At 37.5% G+C, this 26,813-nt stretch overlaps 1 protein-coding gene across 11 annotated transcripts in view; it reads right to left on the bottom strand.

Moving 5' to 3' along the window:
- Positions 1 to 26,813, bottom strand: part of fam49bb (family with sequence similarity 49 member Bb) — a 212,746-nt gene that overhangs the window by 66,105 nt on the left and 119,828 nt on the right. For 6 of the 11 annotated variants that reach the window (XM_069920518.1, XM_069920517.1, XM_069920515.1 and 3 more), the window contains 2 exons: positions 7,404 to 7,439; positions 1,149 to 1,261 (listed from right to left, as the gene is read on the bottom strand). The gene's annotated coding sequence lies outside the window, so the exon portion shown is untranslated. Of the gene's footprint in view, positions 1 to 1,148; positions 1,262 to 6,378; positions 6,485 to 7,403; positions 7,440 to 26,813 lie in introns of all 11 variants that reach the window. The other 5 variants (XM_069920523.1, XM_069920522.1, XM_069920521.1 and 2 more) reach the window with 2 other exon arrangements.

Genomic DNA, 26,813 nt, shown 5'->3' with positions numbered 1-26,813 from the left:
GCGGACTGAAACAGTGCTGTCGGGGGAGAGCTGGGCAATGGGATCAGTGTTGGGAATGATAAAGGGCTGTGGGGAGAGAGCAGGGAAGTGGGATCAGTGTGGGGACTGACACAGCACTGTCGGGGATAACAGGGCAGCTGGATCAGTGTTTCAGTTTGCGGACTGAAACAGAGGTGTGGGGGGAGAGCTGGGCAATGGGATCAGTGTTGGGAATGATAAAGGGCTGTGGGGAGAGAGCGGGGAAGTGGGATCAGTGTGGGGACTGATACAGAGCTGTCGGTGTTATACAAGGTATAATGTATTCTATTTCGACATATGATTTTTTTTTTAAACTTACAATGGGTTTGCCGGAACATAACCCCATCGTCAGTTGAGGATCACCTGTATTTGAATCAAAACAGGAATGGAAGATCCTGGGAAGGGTCATCCATCCATTCTCTGAATTTGTGATCCAATGTGGCAAAACCAGCTCTTCTTTATATGCTATTTAACAGTTGCATACTATGCTCTTGTCATTAACTTTGCTGGGCTGGTCTGATAGAAATTTCAAAATATTTGCTTCTATGAAAACATTGGAATTTATTTCACTGAGGGGTTAATCATGTTGCTTTAGAGACAGAGGGGTTATTCAACTCTATTTACAATTTATGCCTTTAAACGATTAAATCCCAAGCAGCAGCTAGCAACATTTTAAGGAGAAGAGTTCATTAAGTCCTTGAATTTTTTAAATCTACTTATTGACTTACCTTTATTACAGTGGAAGGCTGAAAAACACCACAACCAGTGGGGGAACACTTCATCACTCAAACAAACTTCAAGACAAACCGTAATTTTCCAAATTGATGAGTTTCACAGTTTAACAATTAAATGCAAGACTTCATGCACAGGAGGATAGTCACATCGATACAAGAAAGACTGGCTTAATATTCATATTTTATAGTAATAAATTTAAAATATAACTTATAAAATGTAAACTCCATGAAATGTCAAGTTGTATTTTAAATTTATTTAACAATACAAGACTATTTCAAGAAAATACATCTGAGTTCACTACCCAACAGATTCAAGACAAACATTAAAGTTTAGAACTTTTTTTTAAAGCCTGATAATACAGAAGAAAGTTGTGTAACATGCTTTAATTTTCTTACCAAGTGGGAAGGGTACAGTTATGTTTGGGTTGGTAATAATTTCAACAGCATCCAGTCACAGCTTGTTCACTTCAGCAAGATACCAGAGGATTGCCCCCAGCAAGAATTGCCATCTAATGCAATAAAGGAAAAACAAAATGAGGGAAAAGTGAGGAAAGAAAAATAACTTTTCATCTATAATTTGAATAATATTAATTTCACATCATTGTCCCTTCCTCTTTAAGGTTTACAGCTTAAAAAGCTAACAGTTTTCCTTCCTCATCTTCTCCAAAACCTCTCATCTTTTTCTAACTGAAGGGGCCTGGTCTCATTGAGTTACCACCACAGAAACTCGCTCCACTTTGGAAACCATCAAAGGCAATTTCACCACAGGAATATCAGTCAAGCAAGTTACTTCAAAAAAAATGAAGGATTCTGGCTTTTGGAGTGCAAAAATGTACTGACTCCCTACAAATTCACTGGTTCAATCATCACAAGCATGCCAAAGGCCTGAAAATTCCAGAGTGAATGGAAAGATTTGATAGTTAGTTGCTGGGATGGAGGGACTTCCTTTACATGCAGGATGGATCAGGTTGAGAGAAGGTCTGGAGGCAAATTTAGAGGCATCTGAAATTAATAAGGACAAAACAAAATGGAATAAAGCTTTCCCAATGATGGAGGAGTGGGGGAAGGGGTCAAGAGCTGGTAATACAGAGTAATCAGTGAAGACATGTTTATTGCACATGTAGATGTGACCAGGTATTCACTGCCTGAAAAGATGAGACACGTAATTATTTCTACCAAAACTGGATTAATACTTAAGGAAGATTTTTAAAAATTGCCAGGCTGAAGGGAGTAATTTGGAGAAAGTAAGAATGAACTTCTAAAATTATCTCTTTTCATAGACAAAAGCTTGATCTGGCTCACATTCCATATGCCAACCTTGAGCAATTCCTCCAGATGCACCGACTTTTGCAGAGACACAGGTTGAAGTATTCTGGAGGTGTCAACGTTACAGCTATCCAACAAAGTGACACAATAGCTAAACAGTAACTAGGCATCAGGTAGTGAATCCAAAATATCATCTCTCAAACTGATAGCTTTTTGATACCTTGCTCCTATCAATGTCTTTTCAGTATTTCTAAATATTTATGATAAAGGATATAAAAATTTAAAAAACTACAAATAAAAGTAATACATTTAGTTAAAACTACATTGAAGTGATAAATTTAAAGCATTAATGATTAAGTAGAAAGCCACGTACTTGGACCCACCCTTTCAATCAAGGATTGTGATCCCATCTAGATGAAGAGGGCATTGCCAAATTCAGCAGTCCACCCTGCATAAAGCTATAAAGTTGCCTCTTCATACAAGAAAAAACCATCTTTTCAAGAAAAATACATCCTCCCATTCCCAAGTCAGGAATTCCGACATAAATTAATAGGGTTTCAAACAGAATTAAGTTTGACCAAGTAAAGTCCTAGAGCCTGGAGAGTATAATGCTAGGGAGTCACAGCAAGACCAGTGTGTGCTGTAAGAGAGGGAGGGAAGTAATGCAAAAGACAACACTTCCTGATATGTTCTCAGTTTAAACAGGGGCCAGCTGGGAAACAACATGAACAACTACAAGTGCTGTTGCATCCATCTGCTGCAGGTGAAGTCGGGCATCCTTGCAGTGGGTGAACCATGGAAACCAATTGGTCCAGTCAAAGGCCTGGGACATCCTTAAAGCAAGTGAATATATTCACACACATCTTCACTTTTTCCCTACCACAGGTCACAGTCCCTCTTGCTTCAAGAAGGCCATCATCACACCAGTACCAAAGAAAAGCAAAATAATTTGCAAATGCCAAGCAGTGGCTTTGACATTCACCATCACGAAGTGCAATGAGAGGCTGCTCATAATTCACATGAACTTTAACCTACCAGCCAACCATCCAAACCAATCCACAGCGGACACCATGTCCCTGAAGTCTTCACTCGGCCCTGGAACACCTTGATGCCAAGGATTCCCACATTAGACTACTTTTCACAGACGACAGCTCTGACTTCGATATCATAATCCCTAGCAAATTCATCCCAAATTTTGGAATCTAAACCTTAGTGCTCCTTTCTGCAATTGGATCAAGCCTGACATGATGATATCAACTCAAAAGTTTCTTCCAACAAAAACTCTAGAATTAGTAACTTTCATTTACAAAAATTGAAAAAAAGATGGAGGTATGGACCTATCTAATTTTAGATTTTATTACTGGGCTATTAATATTTGTTATCCAACTTTTTGGATTTTTTATTCTGACAGATTGGATCATCCATTATAGACAGATTTAGAATTGAAATCTATACAGCAGTATTCAGTGGCCTCTTTATTGGGTACGGCCCTTCCATTTAGTTTTTCCAAGATCAATAAGGATATATCTAATCCAATACTCAAATGTACCTTGTGAATCTGGTTCCAATTTAGGAAATGTCTTAATTTTAAAAATACTTTGCTTTATCTAGTGCTATCTCGCAATTTTTTTTCAACCATCAATAATTGATCAATCTTTCTCTATGTGGAAAATCAAAGATATTATTTCTTTTACAAATTTATTTAAGGAAGGTTGTTTAATGTCTTTTGAACAGCTGGCAAGTAAATAAAACTTACCAAATATTCATAATTTTAGATACTTACAGATTAGAAATTTCTTAAATACCATATTACTGGATTTTCTATGTGGATATCCATCAGGTCTAGTTGATAATATTTTTCAATTGAATCCCATGATAGATTATTAAAATTATATCCAGTACCATGATAAGATTAAAAAGGCTTGGGAAATGGAACTCTCAAGACCCTCATCAGAAGATCTATATGACAAGATTCTTAAACCGGTGAATACAACTTCAATATGTGCCTGACATTCATTAATACAATTCCAAGTGGTGTATCGTGTTCACATGTCCATAGATAAGATGGCTTTTAGCTTTTCTAATATTAACCCTACTTGAGAGATGCAAATCTGATATTGCTACATTGACACATTTGTTTTGTCTATCCTTAGAAATCTATTGGAAATAAATTTTTAATATCTTTTCAACTGTATTTCAAGTGGAGCTACAACCCAATCCAATCAATGATCTTTTTGGGGTTATTGAACCAGAGTTTTTCTGTACCTGTGCAACAGGTTGCGGCCTTGTCTACATTGTTGGTTGGAAAAGTCATCTTATTCAAATGGAAAGACTCGATACCTCCAAAAGTGTTTCAATGATTCGCTGATATTATTTACTGTTTAAGTTTAGAAAATGTTAGATATCACGTATTTGATTCATCGGTGAAATTGTGAAGATACATGGAAACCTTTTATGTCTTATATTCATTTGATGTGATTAGATATACTTACTCTTGCAGATGAGATATAATCTTACCGTTGTTTTGTGAATCATGATATGAATCAAAAGCTACAAAGTGTGTGCGTGTGTGTGTGTGTGTGTGTGTGTGTGTGTGTGTGTGTGTGTGTGTGTGTGTTCCATTTTCTGTCTTCATCCAGTGCAGTGGAGGGGGAAAAAAATCGAGTTTATACTGATTGAAGTTTTATCTTGATATATGTATAATTATAAAACTACATACACACAAACACAGATGTGATACTGTACTTTCACTTTTGTTCTTTTCTTCATTGTACTGTATTTATTATAAGAACCAATTAAAAAGGTTGAAAAGAAAGTCTGACAGACCACAGTCAGTGAAGATGGGGAATATCTCCTCCATAATCATACTAAACACTAGCCTCCTCAAGGTATTTACAATACTCCCCGTACATCCATGACTATAAAGCTAAAAACCATTCCAACTCCATCTTCAAATCTTCCATCAGCACCACAGTAGTGAGCTGGGCATCAAGTAACGATAAGAGGGAATACAGGAAAGAGAGTGCAAGACAATACACTGAAGGAGATGATCATCAACATTAGGAGAGGGGGCAGAGTCCACACTGTTACATCTCAAACCAGCAACAACAAAAGATGCAATTCAAAAGAGATAAATTTTAATTCTATATTTATTAATGACTATTAACAATATAATGTCTTAACACAGTTAACCCCACTATAAGTATCTATAGCAAATATACAGAGATCACAGTGTGTCTGTGAAAAACCCAGACCATTACAGTCTGTGCCCAATATTCAAAAAGGAAAAATTCCTCAAGGTCAATCAGTCAAGTGTCAGTCCAAAGAAAGTCCACAGAATTCAATCTCAAAGTTCAATGTCCAAGTTCACTTTTTTAATTGATAACAAAGGAAGTCATGTTGAATGTTGGAGAGAGAAAAATGACTGATGTTGCGCTGCAGTAAACTTATGAATCCACACTTATGAGGCATGTGCATTTCACACAGCTCTCCAGCTGCCCTCCGCCACTCCAACTGCTGTTCTCTGCTTTACAGCTCGATTCTCCCTTTGTTCTCGAAAGTTCCAAGCAATTAGCTAATCAACACTCAGCTGTACCGCAAGTTGCACTAAGTTCTTAGAAGAAATCCATCCTTTATAACAACAGTCCACTGTCCAAAAGGTCCACAACAACATTCCTGTCCACATTAAAAACTTGAATAGCTACAAATTCTTAGGAATAAATATCTCCATCGATCTGACCTGAGACTAACATGTCCCCCTTATCTGTCAACAATGTCTACAGGTGTACCATCGAAACATACTTGCTGGTCACATCACAGCACGGTATGGGATCTGTGCTGCTCAGGATTGAGAACCTACAGACAGTAGTGGAGACAGCACAGACCAAAGACTTCCCTCCTCTGCATGGTCACCATCAATATTTCCCATTGCCTTGGAATAGCAGCCAACTGAAGGACCCATCACAGAGTAAGTGTGAAAGTACACACCAACTGGCTTAAAGGTGGTTTCCCTGCAGCCATCAGACTCCTGAATAAACCATAATTGTGCTGCCATGCTCCCACTGTTTGGTGCTAGTAATCTTTCTTTTCATTGTAATCCTATACTCTTTTTAAAATGTGCACTCTAACAATAAATGTAAACTGAACTCCTCATGGAGAGTGGTGGGAGTGTGGAACCAGCTACCTGCTGAATTGGGAAACAGAGGTTCAATTTTAACAAGAAGAATGTGGACAGGTAATCCTATACTCTGTTAAGTGTGCCTGTGTCTGTTTCTTTTTACACAGCTGTGTGAATTAGAGCTAATCTTTTGAAAACCCTTCTCACTGTACAAGGTATTTTGTGACAAATAAATAAACTTACCCCTCTAAAATTTAGGCTGCAGAAAATGGCAGACATAGCCAAGTCCATCACGGGCACCAACCTCCCGGCCACTGAAGACATCTACGTGATGTGCTGCTCAAGAAGGCTGTCAACATCAATAAAAAACCCCCATCAACCTGACCATACTCACTTCTTGCAACTACCTTCAGGCAGAAGCTATAGAAGCCTGATGTCTACAACCATACATTCAGGGACAGATTTTTCCCATCAACTATCTGGCTCTCAAACCTCAGTTTGCTACGCTAACCATAACACTTCATGTTCATCAAAGATCTGTCTGCACTCCTGACTCAGCACATTTTTTGCATTACAACCGTGAACATTTACATTCCTTTTAATATGATCTTTTTCCCTCTTCTTATGTGCTATACAGTGTTTGGAAAGCTGCAGAAAATAGCTTTCATTGCATCTTGTATACTGTACTGTATTTAAATGACAATCAACCTCATTCACAAAGATTATCCAGATTATTTTTGCTTCATGAATCAAGAATTTTTCCAGAATGTGACCTACCATCCATTGAACATTGTATTGTGAAGCTTTTATTATTAAGTCACTTGATATATTAACTCATGTCACCAACATTATATTATTGCTCAAAAATGTTGAGGATAAATTGCCAAATTTTGTTCATTTTGATTGAAAAGAGGAAGAAAGGAGATAGAGAGAGTCAAATCATCCTTGTTTGTTCAAGCATTGCTAACAGAGAAATAGTGGACCGAAAGACTCCAATTTGTTGCAAGATTCAAATGATAAAGATCAACATCAAAGCTTATTTTAAATTTTCAAATAACATTTTCAAACGAAATAACACAACTATTTGACATTTCTTCACTATTTCTCTGTAACACACATTTTGTCATTTATCAAAAGATTAAATACAATTTGTAAGCAATACAATTTTTCCTTTTGTCTTTCATATTTTACACAAAGGAGGAGCATCACATTTTAAATTAGGTGAATATATACATTAGAAGTATTTCAAAAAGTGCACAAGCACTTACCTACAACCTCTGCAGCTTTATGTGTTCACTCCCACTCTGGAATTATACACAAAAAGAAATGTCTTTTTAATCTACAAGCCCCTGTTTGTAATTTTACCAATCAAACTTACACTTTTTACAATGTATTCATAAATGCTGACACAATTATTTGTTCATCCAACAATAAAAGCCTTGATGAGTTTTAACCTCCATCAATTTGGCATATTATTTCAGTGTTTGCAGTTCATCCTCACTTCAAACTTCTCTTCCCTTCCACCAGCATCTAAAAGATTTTCATTATTCTTCATATTAATGTCGGAGAAACATTCTCTTTGCCTCTGTCTGGTGTTATGCCTCCACTTGCCTGACTCCAAACTCTAGAATTGGCCTCTTTAACTGTCTTTCTTTTCCCCTCGAGCCCTATTAAAACATACCTCTTTGACAAAGCCTCTCCAAATGTCCAATTTTGTGGTTGATTTTTTTTTTCTTGTTTTCATAAATTTCCCATGAAGTTTCCTCATTTTCTCAAATACAAATTAATGTTGCTGGTCAATTAAATAAATTTTATGTACTACAGTTCTATACTGCTATGTCATAGGCCAGCAACAATAGAAATTCACCAAGGCTGTTTTTTTAGAACAATATTATAACTATTAATAATATAACAACTTATTTAAATCTAAACACAATCCCAACTATGTGCAAATGTGTGGAGTACCCAAACCATTACAGATTAGACACAATTCTGAAAAGTCAATTCAAAGTTCAGTCTTAAAAATCCTGATGTTCAGAAGTAATCATGAATAGGTAAGACACCGAGTCATCAGACTTCTCAAAAGCTATGAATCCTTGTTGAGTTGCTTCCAGAGACATATTCTTTCATACAAATGATGGTCCAACTCCCCTCTTCCTTAACTAAACGTGATTTCCATGAACCCAGACAAGGGTTAGATGAAATGACCATCAGAATGGTAATGATCCACGTACAGGAATGATCCTGCTCCCTTTATGCAGATATGGGCAACTTAAAATTGACCATTATAATGGTCACAGTAGGTCACTGTTTTCCCTTGACAAGGAGAAACAACAGATGTGTCCATCTCACACCAAGTTGCTTCACTTCTGTCTTGCAGATCTCTGGTTACTTATAAAATCAACCTTGCTTCTTCAAGTGTCTCAATCACATGACTTGTTTCATCAATTCCGAAATCTGTTTTAATTTCCCCAAAACATGAGTCATAATGATATGACCTGTAAATGTCCTGTCTGATCTTCCTCTCCACCCTCTTCAAGTGTCCCAGAAGAACAACCATTGTTCTTTTGCTCTCCCAAAACACTAACTTTGTTGGTGCCATGCTGTCTGAGAGCACAAGTTGCGAATGGTTTTGTTGTAAGGTTTTGTCATGAAAGGTTTTCAGCCTGTGTTAGCCCTTAAAGTGTAGTTACTAAATAAAATGTGAGCTTATGATACCAATGCTATTGCATGGCAAACTTCTTAACGTGAATGTATTACATTAAAACAAATTAACCAAAATGATTGAGACCGAGCCCATGTCAGATAAATGGTTTTTTGGATAATTGGTAATTTTATTAAAACAGCCCAGTAGCAAAACAGAAAGTCACTGTATCAACAAATAACAAGGAAAGGCTTTTTAAGCATCAATGTTTAACTCTCACCAAAAAGAAGTGCTGGCTAATGGCGATCACCGAAACCTCCCAACTACCACCACCGATCACCAAGACCTCCCAACCGCCACCGCCGATTCCCCCAACACATACCCACTGCTGATACTGATTCCTGGGAATGTCGACAGGCTCCTGCCCTCCCACCCCCCCCCCCCCAAGTCAGCAGAGCTCCTGATGTCAGAGTCCCAACTCCTCCCCAGGCCTACTGCACATGCAGACTGGAGAATCCGGTCTGCATGTGCGGTAGAAGGCCGAGGGGGGGAGGGGGAGGGAATGACACTGAGCCCAAAATCCAGCTTTTTCCCAGGAGGCTGCTCTCCTTGATGACACCAGGACAAGGAATTCTTCCAACTGCTTGTGGCTGGGAGACAGTGGCATGCAGTTTGAAAGGTAGAGTTGGAGAGAAAAGTCAATAGGAGAAGGTTTAAAAAAAAGAAATGCAAAGAGAGAGAGAGAGAGAGAGAGAGAGAGAGAGAGAGAGGGGAGGGAGTTACCTGAAATGAGAACAATCGTCATTCTAATTTCATGTTGAGCGATTTTTTTTTCAATCTGTGAGGTCAGTTTGGCTCTGAAAAACTTTTGGATGAATAAGGATTTCTGATTTATTTCCAATATCCTCATTTATACAATTTTTTTTTAAATTTGAGATAAAAGAGGATTTTGGAGAATCCGATTTTGGATAATTAGAATTGTACTGTTCTGAAAGTTGGCCTTTCACATTCTTTTCTATTACAATACACAGCAGTTTATGAAACATTATCCATTTTTAAAATTTGCACAACTCATTTGGGCATATTTTCAATAAGTTGAAGGTAATGTGACATAGCTCAGTGAGGAAAGAAAATTCAGAAGTTAAAGTTTTTAACGTGTTTGTGTTGAAACTAATATAGCAAGTACAGTATTAGTGCCATATTACTGATGATTGTGTGAATGCATAGAATACCTGAGTTCTGCTCACTGCAATACACGGAGGATATTAGTTATTCAAATTATTGATTGGAGCAAACAAAATTGCTTATAGCAATATTGGATTCTATGATTTTTTTTCATTTTTGTATTGGATCTCAGTTTGAAAGGATATAGATTCAATGCATTTTTAAGCATTTTAACATTTCCAGCTAGCACACACCCTGGCAAACCACAGTTCTTGCCCAGAAGGGTTGGAGTATGAATTGATAGGAAATGGTAAAGAGTAAATCATCGAATAGAAATAACATTCAGTGAGCAAATAGTTAATATGGGAATAGATTTCCCAATCTAATGATAGAACCAGTTAGCACATCTTCATTCAAATACAAGAAAAAAATGTTTTAGAAAAATAACATTGCAGTACATCTAATTTGAGACTACAACAGTATGCATGAATAATATAGTCAGTAATATAGTAGCTCCATAGATGTTTTATCTTCCCTAGTTACATTTGGATCAAATATGGACGAATAGATAAACAATAAGGATTACATGACAACTCACTCCAACAATGCACCAGGCAGTTTCCAAAATGGATGAAAACAAATTAGACAGATTTTAGCTTTTTTTAAAATCAGCAATTCCAACAACGCTTTGCAAGTTCTAAAGTTAATTTGTCAGGAAACAAACGCTGACTACATGTACACATGCATAGCCCACAAAAGATGTAACAGATATTTGAGCAAGAACAAAAAAAACAAGATATCTCATCTAATTTGTACAAGTATGGTCAAATTATTCTCTGTAGTTCTGATGACTTCCAATATAATATTGAACACTTGTTACAATGGTTGGAAATTTTAAGTGAAGCACATAACCTTGATTTCCCACAGCTTGTTGTAAACACTTGAGGGCAGTGCAGTACATCATTACAGGAACATAGAAATCCTGTGGATCAGAACATATAATTTGTGGAAGCATGTCATTCTGGACTCCAAGAGACTACCCAAAGAGGAAGAAATGCGTGCAGAGCAGCCAAAGTATCAGTCATCCTTTTCAGGATGAGAACTTGACCTCAATTGGTTCCCTTTCTTTCTTTTCTTAAAAAAAATTTTTAATTGAGTTTAACTTAATAATCCTATATATTTCTTTCTTTGGCTTGGCTTCGCGGACGAAGATTTATGGAGGGGGTAAAAAGTCCACGTCAGCTGCAGGCTCGTTTGTGGCTGACAAGTCCGATGCGGGACAGGCAGACACGGTTGCAGGGGAAAATTGGTTGGTTGGGGTTGGGTGTTGGGTTTTTCCTCCTTTGCCTTTTGTCAGTGAGGTGGGCTCTGCGGTCTTCTTCAAAGGAGGTTGCTGCCCGCCAAACTGTGAGGCGCCAAGATGCACGGTTTGAGGCATTATCAGCCCACTGGCAGTGGTCAATGTGGCAGGCAACATCTCCTATATATATGTTCTACTAATATAACAAAGGAATATCATAACATATACATATCATATAATTAATATAAATGCACTTCACAACAAACTTCAGAATCAGGATTTATTGTCATGAACAGGTCATGAAATTCAATGTTTTGCTGCGGCATCAAAGTGTAAACATTCATATATAAATGTGCTATATATAAAAAATAAAATAATAAGAACAATTGTGCATGAAAAGTAAGGCAGTATTTTGGTTCATTGATTATTCAGGAATCTGATGGCAGCAGGGAAGATGTTCTTGTGCCGCTGGGTGCTCGTCATTAGGCTCCTGCACCTTTTCCCCAATGGTACCAGAGTAACAAGGGCATGGACTGGGTGGTGGGGTGGGGGGGGAGCTGATTTTTTAAGACAACGCCTCATGTAGATGTCCTCAATGGATTTAAGTCTGGTGCTCATGATGTCGCAGACCAAGTTAACAACCCTCTGGAGTTTATTCTTGTCCTGAGAGTTGACACTTCCAATATAAGGCAGTGATGCAACCAACCAGAATGATCTCCAAGGTACACCTGTAGAAGTTTACGAGAATCTTCAGTGAAATACTAGCCTCCTCAGACACCTCACGAAGTATAACCACTGGCGAGCCCTCTTTGTGATTGCATCATTGTGAAGGTTCCAGGATAGATGTTGACTTCTCCATTACTAAGCCCTCGATGAGGTCTGGGTCATGCTCCCCTGACTTCCTTCTGAAATCCACAATCATCTCCTTAATACTGATGATGTTGAGTGCAAGGTTGTGGTCGTTACACCATTCAACAAGCTGATCTAAGTCCATCCTGTGCATTTCCTCATTGCCATTTGTAGGCCCTTTCAGGTGGCCTGAACACCCCATTGAAAAACCGCATAAATTCCCCCCTTGCAGCTAAAGACATACTTAACCTGAATGAAGCAGAAGCGCCTACAAGGCTCTGACACAAAGCCTCCTTGGAGAAGGATAATCAGCAAAGTGCCGGGCTCCAAGGCACGTGAATGTGCAGCCACTGTAAGAGGCTGTCTGGGGAGCGGGCTGATGACTCTGGGCAGTAGTCGCTGAGGCAGACCACGCTACACTTCTTGGATGACTGATACCCTTTTGAAGCTGGTAGGAACCTCTGACTGCCAAAATGAGGGGTTGAAAAATGTCCATGAACACTCTAGTTAGTTGGTTGGCACAGATTTTCAGGTATGCAGTCAGGACCTGATGCCTTGTGATGTTCGGAATTATGGATTTCATCCATAATTGTTAATTTGACATTATTTGTTTAAATAATTATGAATATAAACCATCGAGTTACATTAGGAGGGGTTGTGTGCACGGAAGAGGGGGTCAGGAAGCTCCAGTGTGATTTGGATAAATTGAGGGACTGGACAGATACATGGCAAATGCACTACAATGTGGATAAATGTGAGGTTATCCACTTTGGTAATACAAACCGGAGGGCAGATTACTATTTGAATGGCAATAGATTAATAGATGGGGAAGTGCAGAGAGACCTAGGGGTACTTGTACACCAGTCTCTGAAGGCGAGCATGCAGGTACAGCAGGCGGTTAAAAAGGCAAATGGTACCTTGGCCTTCATATCAAAAGGGTTTGAGTATAGGAACAAGGATACCTTACAGGGCCTTGGTGAGACCACACCTGGAGTATTGTGTGCAGTTTTGGTCACCTTATCTAAGGAAGGATGTTCTTGCAATGGAGGAAGTGCAGAGGTGATTCACCAGGCTGATACCTGGAATGGCAGGAATGACTTATGAGGAAAGATTGCGCAAATTGGGATTGTACTCCCTGGAGTTTAGAAGATTGAGAGGGGATCTCATAGAGACATATAAAATTCTGGCAGGACTGGACAGAATGGATGCAGATGGGATGTTTCCAATGATGGGAAAATCCAGAACCCGGGGCCATGGTTTGAGGATAATAGGCAAACCATTTAGGACCGAGATGAGGAGGAATTTCTTTACCCAGAGGGTGGTGAATCTGTGGAATTCATTTTCACAGAGGGCAGTAGAGGCAGGTTCATTAAATCTATTTAAGAGGGAATTAGATCTATTTCTTCAGTATAAGGGTATTAAAGGTTATGGAGAGAAGGCGGGGATGGGGTACTGAACTTTAAGATCAGCCATGATCTCGTTGAATGGCGGAGCAGACTCGAAGGGTCGAATGACCTACTCCTGCTCCTATCTTCTATGTTTCTATACCAACACTCATAATACCTTGGTATAATTTCAAAGTAATTGTGATCTAGAACAATCATAATTAAACCATATACTATCAACTTATCTAAAAAACAGGAAAAATAAAAGGGGCATGAAGCCATGCGAAGGACTTAGTCAATCATGTTTTGGTTGAGCTCTCCAATGAAGAGTACTAAATAGACAGTCAAAACTTGAAAATGAAGATTCCCTTCATCAAAAATGGATAAAGCTAACACGAAGAAAACAAGGCAGCCAAGAACAAAGATTGAAGAAACTCCTCTTCAACTCGGAACATTGGGTGAAAGTCCAAAAGAGAGCGGTCGAAAAATAGCAACAGGACCAACAGAACCCAGGTAAAACTGGGGAGACGGGTCAAGAATTGAGCATCATCCAGGAAAAAAATGTAGAATTTGAGTAACCGGTTCATGTGTTGAAATGGTGATGATAGATATGACTGAAAGAAAAAGAGATTGTTGAAGACCTGAAAGAGAGAATGGGTCAAGCTGACTTTGAATTGACAAAAAAGCATGAAAAACTCAAGGCTTTGGGGAAGAAAAGGCAAAGAATGGGAGTCAGATAAACAAGGACAGCTTGACTAGAGGGACCATTTGAGAATTTTAATTGATGAAATAATGTCCGAATTATTGGACTGAAGGAAGGAATAAAGGGAAGAGACCTGGCAAACATTTTTTTCAAAAAAATGGATCCCTCAAGTGCTAGAAGAAAAATTTGGAGAACAACTGCATATCGAGAGAGCTCACCGAACAGGACCCAATGATCAGGGACCAAGGTAAGTTCTAGCGAGATTTTTTTTTAGCTACTGAGAATGGGAACAGCATATGATTATTCTAAGCAGAATAATGGCTTGCCCAAGGTTGATCATGATAAGGTATTACTTTTTTCAAGATTTTAGCCCAACCTTGATTAAACAAAGAATATGAAGATGTGAGACAACTACGTGTTAAAAACTTAAAATACTCAATGGTATGATATATCCTGCGACTTTGAGGGTTGAAATAGAAGATGGAATTGTCAATTTTTCAAGACCAAGAACAAGGTACAAGACTTTCTATGAAGTTTAAAGAAAAAGAATCAAGGTTGCTGAGGGAGAAGATTGTGAAAATACTTATAATGGAACTAAGTAAAAGTTTAATTTTTTTATTTTTATAAAACTGTCTTGTATTTATCATTTAAAACTAAAGTGTATAGAAATTATCAGAGAGTTCAGTAAAAGCAAAAAAAATCTGGGACAAGTGGTAGCAGGTGGAAACTCTGGTCTAAGGGGGAAAATGATGACTGGAGGAGTACCAAAAAAAGATGGCGCCAAAGGGAGAGCGATGCCACGAGCTTTCTCTGCAGGTTTTCAGGGCTCTATATATACGTCACTGTCAGGGTAGGGACATAGTGTTTTCTTAAAGGGGGGAAGGATCACTTTATTATTTAAAGAGTCGAAAAGATATTATTGTTAAAAGAGATATTGTTTTAAAGAAGAATATGGATAGAACATTAAAATTTATTGTTAATGTTAATGGAACTAACAGGTCGGTGAAGAGAAAACAGGTCTTGGAATATCTGTAAAGGCAGATATAATCTTTTTTCAAGAAACACATCTTACCAAATTGAAACATGCAAAATTAAAGAGAATGGATGGGGCAAGAGATGTAACAATCTCAATTAATAAAAATATACCAATAATAATAGAAGAGACTTTAACCGATCAAACTAGAATATTTGTAATGACATACTGCAAAATTTATCCAGAATCATGGACATTTATGAACATTTATGCCCCAAATTATGATGATAAAGTCTTTATGAAGTATATCTTTTTAAAAACCACAGGGGGAAGAGAAAATATATTGATTGAAGATATAAGTTTTTGTTTAGATCCAATATTGGACAAATCAGCAAGAACAGTAATAAAAGTGAAAATGATATTGTCATTTGTGAAGGATTTAAATTTAATTGATATATGGAGGCAGCTCAACCCCTTAGAAGTAAACTTCTCATTCTATTCAAGGGTACATGATTCACATACAAGGATTAACTTATTTTTAATGTCTGCCCAGCTACAAAATAGAGTGGCTAAACACAGAGTACTTGTTGGCAAGACTTTTGTCAGACCACTTGTCATTTAACGTTAACTATTACAATAATAGAAAAGCAAGAAAGTATATATAGATAGCGTCTTAATGCTACATTATTAAAGAGGAAGGATTTTTGTGAATTTATTAAGAGACAGATAGAAATATTTTGTAAAAACAACCTTCCTTCCACTGACAAGTTTTCTAATATGGGATAATGCTTAAAGCTTATCTGAGGAGACCAATTATTTCTTATACTAAAATCTTAAAGAATATGCAAAAGACTTAAAAAGTCTAGAGAAGGATATAACAATATCAGATATCAAGAACATAAGAAAAATATAGAATATTAGAGAACAAAAAGTTACAATGTAGCACACTACAAACAGAACAGAAAAAAATTATATTTAAAAACTAAACAAAAATATTATGAACTACGAAAACGGGCAGAAAGTGTTATCTTTGCAGGTTAAAGCTGAGAAACAAGCTGATACTAAAACATATAATCAAAAAGAAATAAATAATATGTTTAGACAATACTATATGAAACTATATAAATCAGAATTAGTAGGAGATGAAAACGAGATGGAAGAATTTTTAGCAAATGTTGAAATTCCAAAACAAGAAGAGAGAAAAAAATAAATTAGTTGCATCTTTTACAAAGTTAAAAATTAGAGAAAGCTCTCGGGACTTTTCAAGCTATTAAATCCTTGGGGGAAGATGGGTTCCCTCCTGAGTTCTCTAGACAATTTAAAGATTTGTTGATGCCTCTGTTGATGGACTTAGTCAGTCGAGACCCAGATCCTGGAAACCTTTTCAACTGCTATAATTATAGTGCTACCGAAGAAAGATAGAGATCCTTTAAAAACATTATCATACAGACCAATAAACCTCGAGAAGGCAAATTATAAAATTCTAGGAAAGGCACTAGCCGACAGATTGGTTGAGTATTTACCAAATTTAATACATCCAGATCATGTGGGATTTGTTAAAGGAAGACATTCTTCAAATAGTCTAGGTAGATTATTCAATATAATACATAGCAAAATCAATCAAGGTTGAATCCAAACATCACTTTTTATTTAGATGCAGAAAAGGCATTTGACTGACTAGAATGGTCTTTCTTATATAAAAAGTTGGAAAAATTTGGCATAGGTAGAAAATGCATAAAATGGATAAAAACTCTCTGTCATAAGCCACTAGCTAAAATTATATCTAATAGCCAAATGTCATCTATTTTTCCCTTGAATAGATCGAGTACACAGGGGTGCCCCTATCTCCAGCATTATTCATACTAGCTATTGAACATCTGGTGGAGAATACAAGAAGACATCTGGATATGAAGGGCTTCAAAGTTGGACAGGAAGAACATAAAATTAGTTTATTTGCTGATGATCTATTATACTTGTCTGACCAAACTGAATCATTGATAAGATTACAAACAATATTAGAAAAATATGGAAGAATATTGCCATATTAAACAAATATCGACAAAAGTGAGATAATGCATTGCAAAGATTCCAAAAAGGTCATAGATTTAAATGGAATAAGGATGGATTTAAACACTTAAGAATAATAACAGATAATAATTTACAGAATTTATATAAGCTTAATTATACCCCTCTATGAGAAAAAATAGAAAAAGATTTACAGGAATGATCTGCTGATTACATTAATAGGAAGGGTAAATTGTATAAAAATGAAGGTATGCCAAGGCTACAGTATCTCTTTCAATCATTGCCTATTTGACTAATTAAAAATTTCTTTAAATTGTAACATAATTATATAAGACAATTCCTATGGAATAACAAAGTACCATGGATTGCACTGGACATGACTTAGAGTTTTTAGAGAAAGTTCTTAAGAATAAATTGCCGATGGAACCAACATTATTTTTATTATGTTAAAATGTTGATCTTGAAATTGAATTAACGAGGTATCAAACTGCATTTCTGAGATTAGATTTAGCAAGAAAATGTACAGCGATTACTTGGAAAAATCAGGTTGATTTAAGTTTGTGTCGATAGCATATGGTGTTGAGATAGTGTATTCCATTGGAAATGATAACATATAGTTTGCGTGATAATTATTTTTTTCTATCAGAAAGTTTGAAGCCCTTATTTGGATTAAAAATTTTGAACTTTCTATGGCACATTGTGGTGGTGTTACTCTTGTCCATGGCATGTAGTTATGTGATTGATGGTGAGGATCTCCTCCTTCTTTCTCTCTTTTTTATCTTTAGAGTTTGGGTTATAGGGAGGGTGAGGGGCTGGAGGGTATGGGGGGTAGGGGGTTGGTTATATATTCCACATATATTCCTATAAGAATCATTATATTCAAATGTATTTCAATATTTTGTGGTTTAAACATTTTTAAATAAAGTATTATATAAAAAAAGAATTGCACTGGAAAAGTTAACATGGGACTGTAAATTGGGAGGACTTAGACTCGCATATTTTAAGAAGGATTCCATCAGCACAAGCAGGGCCCCCTTCATGGATTCAAATGGGACTTAATTCAATAAAAGAGGAGACAATAAAGGACTTCATTTATAAATGCAATGTTAAGTCAACAACAAAAAAAAAGATAATCTTATATTAATACATGTGATTAGAATACGGCAAGAAATAAATGATTGTATCGGGGAAAAAAGCAGATATATCACTGAAGACACCATTCAGTAAAAATGTTCTACTGCCTATGAATCAAAATATTGAATTCAAGGAATAAGATATGTTGATGATTGCTATATGGAAGGATCTCTTCATGTCTTTTGAACAATTAAGAAATAAGTATGGAGTAGCTAATGGGACATTCTTTTGCTTTCTCCAGTTAAGATCATTCTTAAGAGAAAGATGGGAACCAAATTTAGCCAACCTAAAATTAATGAGATGGAACAAACGATAAGGCTGAGGAATACACCTAAATTTACATCAAAAATGTAATTTGCTCTACAAAATGAAAGTGCAAAACCAGGTTTACAGAAATCAAGAGAGAGGTGTGAGTCTGTTTTGGGAAGGGTTGTGGCTGTCACGTGACAGCCCTCTACCTAGTCGGAGGATACCAGCTGCCAATCAAGGTTCAGTTCCGCCCCACCCATTAGTGCACACCTTGCTGTTGTCCAATGTAAATTACCTGGACTACATTCTCCAGCCTACCTGTACTTAGCCTTGGGCCATTGACTGTTGTCATTGGATTAACCTTCCTGGCACTGACCCATTAGTTCCTGTAAATGATCTGGGCTGGACATTTATAAAGGTGCCATGTGCTCCTTGTTCTCTCTCTTTGCCAGCTTGGGACCACCCTGCTTCACTCCAGGCCTGGAAATGTGGAAGGGTGCTGGCGAAACTCTTGGTAAGATGTGCACTATTAAAAGGGTTGGGAGCATTTAATTTGTGTCCCTTGTAGCATAGAGCCATGCCTGCACTGAGCCAAGGGGTAGTGGGGCATCATACTGGGTGTGTTTGTGTGTGTGTGTGTGTGTGTGTGTGTGTGTATTTTCCCCCATATTCGTTATTAATTGTCCACTATTTCTTTCCCACAACTGCTGTAAAGTGTGTGTATATGTAACAAAGCATCCGAAAGCTATCTATCTGTTCACCCTACTTAAAGTCAATCCATCACAACTCAAAATTAAAATTTTAAAATGTTGAGCATTATCATTAACAAGAAGGGACACTAACCTCCGAGTTGGACTCCAAAACATTTTTTCTCCGATTCACACCATTAACTTACAAAATGTTAAATTGGCTGAATAGATAAAAGTCAAATGCATTAATAAATCCAGTATCCACCTTTGACGAACAACTGGTAGATGTCAAATGGAAAAAGCTAAAATTGCTTCAAGGCACTTTCTCCTCAGTTGCCTCTGAGTGCTTGGACAGCAAAAACCACACTCCCAGCAAAAGCTATTTTGTGCTGAATTGGACTTTAAAATTCTGCAGAGCATAAAGTCTAAATATGGTATTGAGTTTTCATTGTACATATACTTTTGGCTTAGTCACTGCACATTATTCTTAATTTTGAATTAATTAATTAGTTGTTCAGAAATGTGGGGAAACGGGTAAATCAGGCTCCTGAAGAACCCCTTAACAGTGCCAACTGATCTTTCTTTTCATTAAAATCCTGTACTCTGTAAATAGTTAGCAAGAATTAAGAGAAGCAAACATGTAGGGTAGTTGCCGCTGTAGGAATAACAGGTTAATAGTAGGGGATTCTCACAGTCCAAGGGGGCTTACATGGAGTGGAATTCATTAAATTCATCCAAAAGAATTTTCTCAGACAATATGTAGACAGTCCATCAAGAGAAGGTGCAACACTGGACCTCCCTTTGGGAAACAAGGCAGGGCAAGTGACTGAGGTGTCAGGAGGAGCAGTGACCATAACTCAATTAATTTTAAAATATTTATGGTAAAAGATAAGCCTGCAAAAATCAATTGGGAGATGATGTTTGTAGGCAAAAGGGTGCTCTGGCAAATGGGAGGGTTTGAAGAGAGTTCAAGGAAAACATGTTCTTGTTAAGGCAAGCTGGCAAGATTAGGGAACCTTGGATGACCAAAAGTATTGAGAAAATGGTCAAGGAGTCAAATGTCAGTAATAGACAGCTGAAATCAAGGGAAAATTTTGATCAGTCAAAGGAAGGAGAAGTTCACTCAAGTGAAAAATAAGGAGTGCATTGAGAGAAGATGATTCTAGCAGATAAGGTTAAGGAGAATCCCTAAAGATTCTACAACTATATTAAAGGTAAGAGAGTAACCAAGGAAAGACCAATAAATTAAACAACAATTGGGGGGTGGTGTAGTGGTTCAGCTTCAGATCAAATAGATTCTTGGGTAAAAGCAACACTTTGGTTGGAACTGACCACTGGTCTTCATCAAAATTCAGAATTTTTAAAAGTCTACAAATGTTGGAAATCAGCAAACACTCATTTTCTGCTGGAAACACTCCTGCAGTATGTGTGGAAAGAGAAACAGAGTTAACATTACAGGTCAAAGATTCATCAGAATTGGGAAAGAGAGAACGTTGGTTTTAGGTTCGAGAGAGGGTTGGGTGGGATAGAAAGTCGAGGAGACTGAGCAAAGGAACAAAGCTGTAGAATCAGGGCAATTGGAAAAACAGATCTCAAAAGTTGCATAATTACAGTTATAGGATATAGAGAAAGAAAAACTGAGCTAATATCAAAGCAGAAAATGTAAGTTACCTAAAGCTGCATGATTCAATTTTAAATCAGAATGGCAGCAATGTGAAGGAGGCTACAGGTCAGAATGGGAGCTGGATGAATAATTAAAGTGATAGGAACAGAAATCCTCGGATTACTTTTTGCAGGCACTCGCAAAACAGTCACCCAATCAGAATGTCTCTGGCTTAAAGAGGACCACGTTGTGAACAGAAGTTTGAAAGTGGAACAAGTAGTTGGTTTGCCTGGAATAATTCTTTGGGTGTCTGAATAATAAAAGGACAGGTTGCATGGAAAAGCACAATCGGGAAGCATTTCCAAAAGACAGAATTAGAGACCAGGAATCATGAAGGAAACAGTCCCTTCAAAATTTTGCTAGGGGATGGGAGGGACAGATGCAGAATGTCAGTGAATATACTGAAAAATATATTTATATCCTGGGCTTAATGAATAGACCAATGAAATGGAAGGGGCACTCCATGAGTGAATGAGAGTGAGAATTTTTCTTTCATGAGTCATGAACCTCTAGAACTCTGCTTCCACTGAGTTTTAATGAAGAGAGCTTGAAGATTTTTTTGGGGGGTCATGGTAAAAGGTACATGAAAAATAAGGGTGAAAGATTATCACAGATAGATAGGAATGGGAGCTCAGGCTTCATTCATCAAATGGCACAGCAGGTTCAAAGGCCTACTCCAGATCCCAATTTGTATGAAAATTTAGATTGGGAAAGAATAGAGAAGGGCAATATCACTACCGCACAATTTTGAGATAGTGCAAGAATTAATAAAATTATTGAATATTTTTCTTCCTTGAAAATATAAAAACTGACCAGAAATAATATTCATTTGATTACATTCACACATTTAAAATGAATACTACTCTAGCACTGAACACAATATTGTTTTCAAACATAATATTGACTTTCCATTGATGCCCAAGTAAAAATTATTTTCTGCCTGCTTTTTAATGTGATTTGCAACATTCTTTGACGTGAAGGTCCAAAGTAAATATATGTTTCTTTATTTAAGATAGGATGTCATAACAAAGATTTAAAGAATCTGTTTTTCAAATCCTTTTAGTGCAACAGAAATGAAGTTGAAATATTGCAATAATGTGTGCAATTAATATTAATTGCTGACTGTTTACCAAAAATGAACATCTAAGCTGCCATGTTTGGAGTGCTAAAGTTGCTCCAAAATGAATAAAAATTCAATATCATTTGAAATTATATGTTTTCCAACATTAAACTTTTATAATTTGTTTCTCTCCTGATTAAAGGTATCATTTATCATTCCACAGCATGGTGTGTAAATGTAGTTCAAGGTTATTTTGCATTTTTAGTCATGCTCCAGTGTTCTCTTTGAGTCACAATCTTCCTTTGCAACATTAAAACTTTTCTTTCAACTAGCTTTTAAATTGATTTGATTAGTATCCTCTCTTAAATCACATGAAAATCGGGATAATCTACAGCTAAATTAAATGGTGTGGCAAAGCTGCTCCTCCAACAGGGAGCTGAAATCATCACAGGGTTGCCACGTAATTATTTTTCTATATATACAGAAGGTTTGGAAAGCTGAAACCTGACTAATGGAAGATCCAAAGTCACAAAACTAGCTAGGCTAGATATTCAAGAGATTAGAGGTCGACAAAATTCTAAGAAACATAGATAAGGTGGACAACCAGTGTCTTTTTCCCAGGGCGGGAACATCAGAGGACATCTCTACAAAGTAAAGGAAGTAAAATTTAGGGGAGACATCAGGGGTGTTTTTTTTTTAAATAGCTGTGGGTGCCTGGAATACATTGCCAGGGATGATGGTGGAGGCTGAACTCTTAGTCACATGGATGAAAGAAAAATAAAGGGTTATGAGGTAGGATTTAGTTTTTTTGGGGGTAAGATTATATAGCTCGACAATCGAAGGCTGAAGGGATGTACTGTGCGGTAATGTTCTATGTAAACAAACTCTGCAAATGTTGAAATCTTGAATGAACAAAGAGACTTAGCAGGTCAGGCAGCATCCATGATAGAAATGGTCAGTTTATGTTTTGTATCGGAATTCTTCATTGAGAATGGTCAAACATTCAATCTGGCAAGAGAAACAATAGACTGACAAAGCTTCACCTGAACTCATTATCTTTAGGGACTAGCAGTGGCCATCCCACCTTGCAATCCAATAGTTCATGATGAAAGAAGCTCTGGAAGGTTACAGCAGGGGTACAACTAACCCACATCAGCAAGGAGAAGCAGTAATAACTGCATCCTGATAATCAACAGTGAAGATAGAGCCTTGAAAGCAGCCAATTAACAAAGCCCTATTTTCAGGACTCAAATCACAAAGAGAGAATAAATTTGTGTTTGCCCTCAGATCTAACTTGTGTCTTTTTGTTTGCCTCAGAAATACAAAATACCTGGGTAAAATACATTTAAAGGGATATGGATTGAAAGAGAAAGAGCAACAAAGAAAAGATTAAAAACCCTGTTAAAACCAAATTAGAAAGTTTATTTAAAATCCAATTTGCCAGACAAGATATAAAATGAAATAAACTCTAATGACCCATGAAACGAAATTGATGGCAAAGGTATAGAAAATGAGAATACGATCGTAAATGCAGAAAACATATGAAACTGAGTCAATAGCTACAGAGGAACAGCAGCAATTCGATAAAAGTATTTGAATTTCACCATTTTCAGCATTTTAATAGGGCAGGAAGGGCTGAGATGACTGTAGTTAGTACTAAGGGTTTTGTATCAAATCATTAAACTTTAGGAAATTCAAATGTACAGCATTCCATGTTTAAAAAAATTATGAGGAAATGGACCATTCAATAAGGAGAAAAAAAGTAGCACTTGGCCTTATTCATTATCCTTGACCTGTGAAAATGAGATGGAGGCATGACTGAAAAACTGCAAAGTACACAAAAGCAACTAATAAAACTGATGATATTAAACTGCTTCCAGATTACATACATTATCTTGAGCAGAGTTCAAATGGAAACAAACCTTTTCAGTAATTTGTTCATCTATGAGCATGCGAAAAGGGGACCCACATTCAAACAAGGACTAAGGTTAAGAAATTAAACAAGAAAGTCGAGTGCAATACATAAGCATGCTGAAGCAAGTCACACAGCATCCATAGGAAATAAAGGGCAAACAAGTCAGAAGAGAATGGACATGGTGAATCTGAATCTTAGCGAAGCAATCACGAAGAAGGCTCACAAGCGGCTTTACTTTGAGAGGAGTTTGAAGAAATCTAGTACGTCACCGAAGACTCCTGAAAACTTTTACAGAGCACTTTGGCTGGTGCTTTACTATCTGGTATGGAGGTGCCAATGCTCAGGACAAGAAAAAACACCAGAGGGCTGTTAACTTGGCCTGTGGCATCATGGGCACCAGTCTTCACTCTATCGAGGACATCTACAAGAGGTGGTGTCTTAAGAAAGCAGCCTCTATCCTCAAGGAACTCCACCACCCAGGCCATACCCTCTTCACACTGCTACCATCAGGAAAAAGGATACAGGAGCCTGAGGATGATCACTCAGTGGCACAAGGACAGTTTCTTTCCCTCTGGCATCACATTGCTGAATGAAAAGTGAATCAAAGACACTGCCTTACTTTTTATTGAACTATTTTTATTTATTTTATATTTAGTTTTCACTAAGATGCTGCTCCAAAACAATACATTTTGTGACATGTTCATGACAATAAATTCTGATTTAGCAGGGTCAGAACATCACTCTTGCTCTCAAAGTCATCAAGACCAAGGAGTTTACTGTTGATTTTAGAAGAAGCCAAAGGACCACAAGCCTGCCCACATTAATGGAACAGAGATGAAGAGGGTTAAAACCTTCAAGTTCCTGACATTCCATATTTCGAAAGACCTTTCCGGAAGCCAGCACACTGAGGCAGCAATAAAGAAAGCACACCAGCACCTCTATTTTCTACAACGTCTGAGGAGATTTGGCATGTGGTCAAATACTCGATCAAGCTTCTATAAGGGCGCTGAAGAAAGTAAACTGACAGGTTATATCATAGCCTGGTTTAGGCACGCAGAAGGCTCCAGAAAGTAACAAACAAAACTAGGTCCATTGCAGGCCACGACCTCTCATCCATTAAATGCATCGATGTGAGACACTGTCTCAAGAAGGCAGCCAACATCATTTAAGGACCCCATCACCTTGGTCACAACTTCTCACTGCTACCTTCAGGCAACAGTTCAAGAATAATATCCAACAGCTATAGCCCCTTTAGCTTCCCCTTGTTATAATAATTAGGGACTGCTCTGATCCCACAAAAGGACTGACTGCATTAATGCTGTCATTTTTTTTGCACAATAGCTGTGAATATTTATTATCTGTCTCTTTTTTTTGTACATTGTCTCTTCAATTTGAATTCTATTTTTATTGTTTTTGTAGTATTTTTAAACAAAGTATCTGATCGGTTGCAGCAAGAATTCCAGCACAATGTGGAATTCATTATTAGAAGTTAAACACAGATGTGGATTCACAAGTCAGTAAACCAGGTTAAGTTAGCAGATAGGAAAGGACATTGAGGTCAGGAGCGGATTTATTAAAATCAAGTGCTTTAACTGTCACAATTATGATTAACATTTTATCTTAATATTAAAAAACTGAATATAAATGCCCCAGAGTGACCATGAAATCGCAGTGGACACGACGAAACAACCACACAGGGCGTTTACAGAGTGAATCAAACTGATTTACTCTTCATCACCCGTATAACCTTTTAAAAACCAGAATCATGCACCGATGTCATCACGCACTGATATCACATGGCCAGTTCGAGGCCTCCTGGGAGTTGTAGTGTTGCCATAGGGCCGCTGTTGATCTTTGAATTCAAATCTATCGGGACAGTCATTATGTTACTGCAAAAATATTATTAAATGACACTACAATACACACAGCCTAAAAATAACTAGATTTTTTTCAAAAAGCAGTAGATAAGAAGAAATAAATTCTAAATTACTTTTCCAAATACTGTTCTGATTTACAACAAAACTCTTCCGTTCCAATTTGTAAACACAGATAAGAATTGCTACAGAGAGAACCAATATCCGACATTTGTTATCTCCTGGGCCAAGTCTATAATCTTGGAATGACTCCAAACAACAATATTTGAATGTACACTACATTGAGGTTTAAAATAAAAGTTTCAATAGATCTAGCAAGGGCCTTAAAGAGAACAGTACAACCATATAGATCTCAGGGGAACATTGTTACCTCGAGTAAAGAGGTTCATCACACTCAATTGAATATTCTGGTTTAAAGATTAGCCTTCAACCAAGGAAGACATGTTTGTTCCAAAAATGAAGGCAACCGACCAATATATTACTCTAGAGCAGCCATTCTCAAATTTCTTTCACCCATGGCCCCCCCAGCACTCTGCTCAAAGTTTATGAGCCTCCTTGCCTGTGAAGCAGTCAAGCTTTGGTTTCTATCATACTTCTCTCCTACTGATACAAAGTGGAAAGAGAAGGCGGCTTTTACTTAAATGTGCAGTAGACTTCCAGGGAGGAGGCTGCAAAATGGCTGCTCTAGAGGTTCACAAGTAATATATGGCGAGCTCTCCACTGGCCACCGTGACAGAGGTGCACCAAAGAAAAGGTACAAGGACTGCCTAAAGAAATCTCTTGGTGCCTGCCACATTGACCACTGCCAGTGGGCTGATAACGCCTCAAACCGTGCATCTTGGCGCCTCACAGTTTGGCGGGCAGCAGCCTCCTTTGAAGAAGACCGCAGAGCCCACCTCACTGACAAAAGGCAAAGGAGGAAAAACCCAACACCCAACCCCAACCAACCAATTTTCCCTTGCAACCGCTGCAATCGTGTCTGCCTGTCCCGCATCGGACTGGTCAGCCACAAACGAGCCTGCAGCTGACGTGGACTTTTTACCCCCTCCAT

This window comes from Narcine bancroftii, chromosome 2 (assembly GCF_036971445.1).
Source record: "Narcine bancroftii isolate sNarBan1 chromosome 2, sNarBan1.hap1, whole genome shotgun sequence".
In the NCBI taxonomy this organism is placed as follows: Eukaryota; Metazoa; Chordata; class Chondrichthyes; order Torpediniformes; family Narcinidae; genus Narcine; species Narcine bancroftii.
Note: the sequence above shows the minus strand (reverse complement) of the source record. Positions and strands in the feature narration are given on the sequence as shown.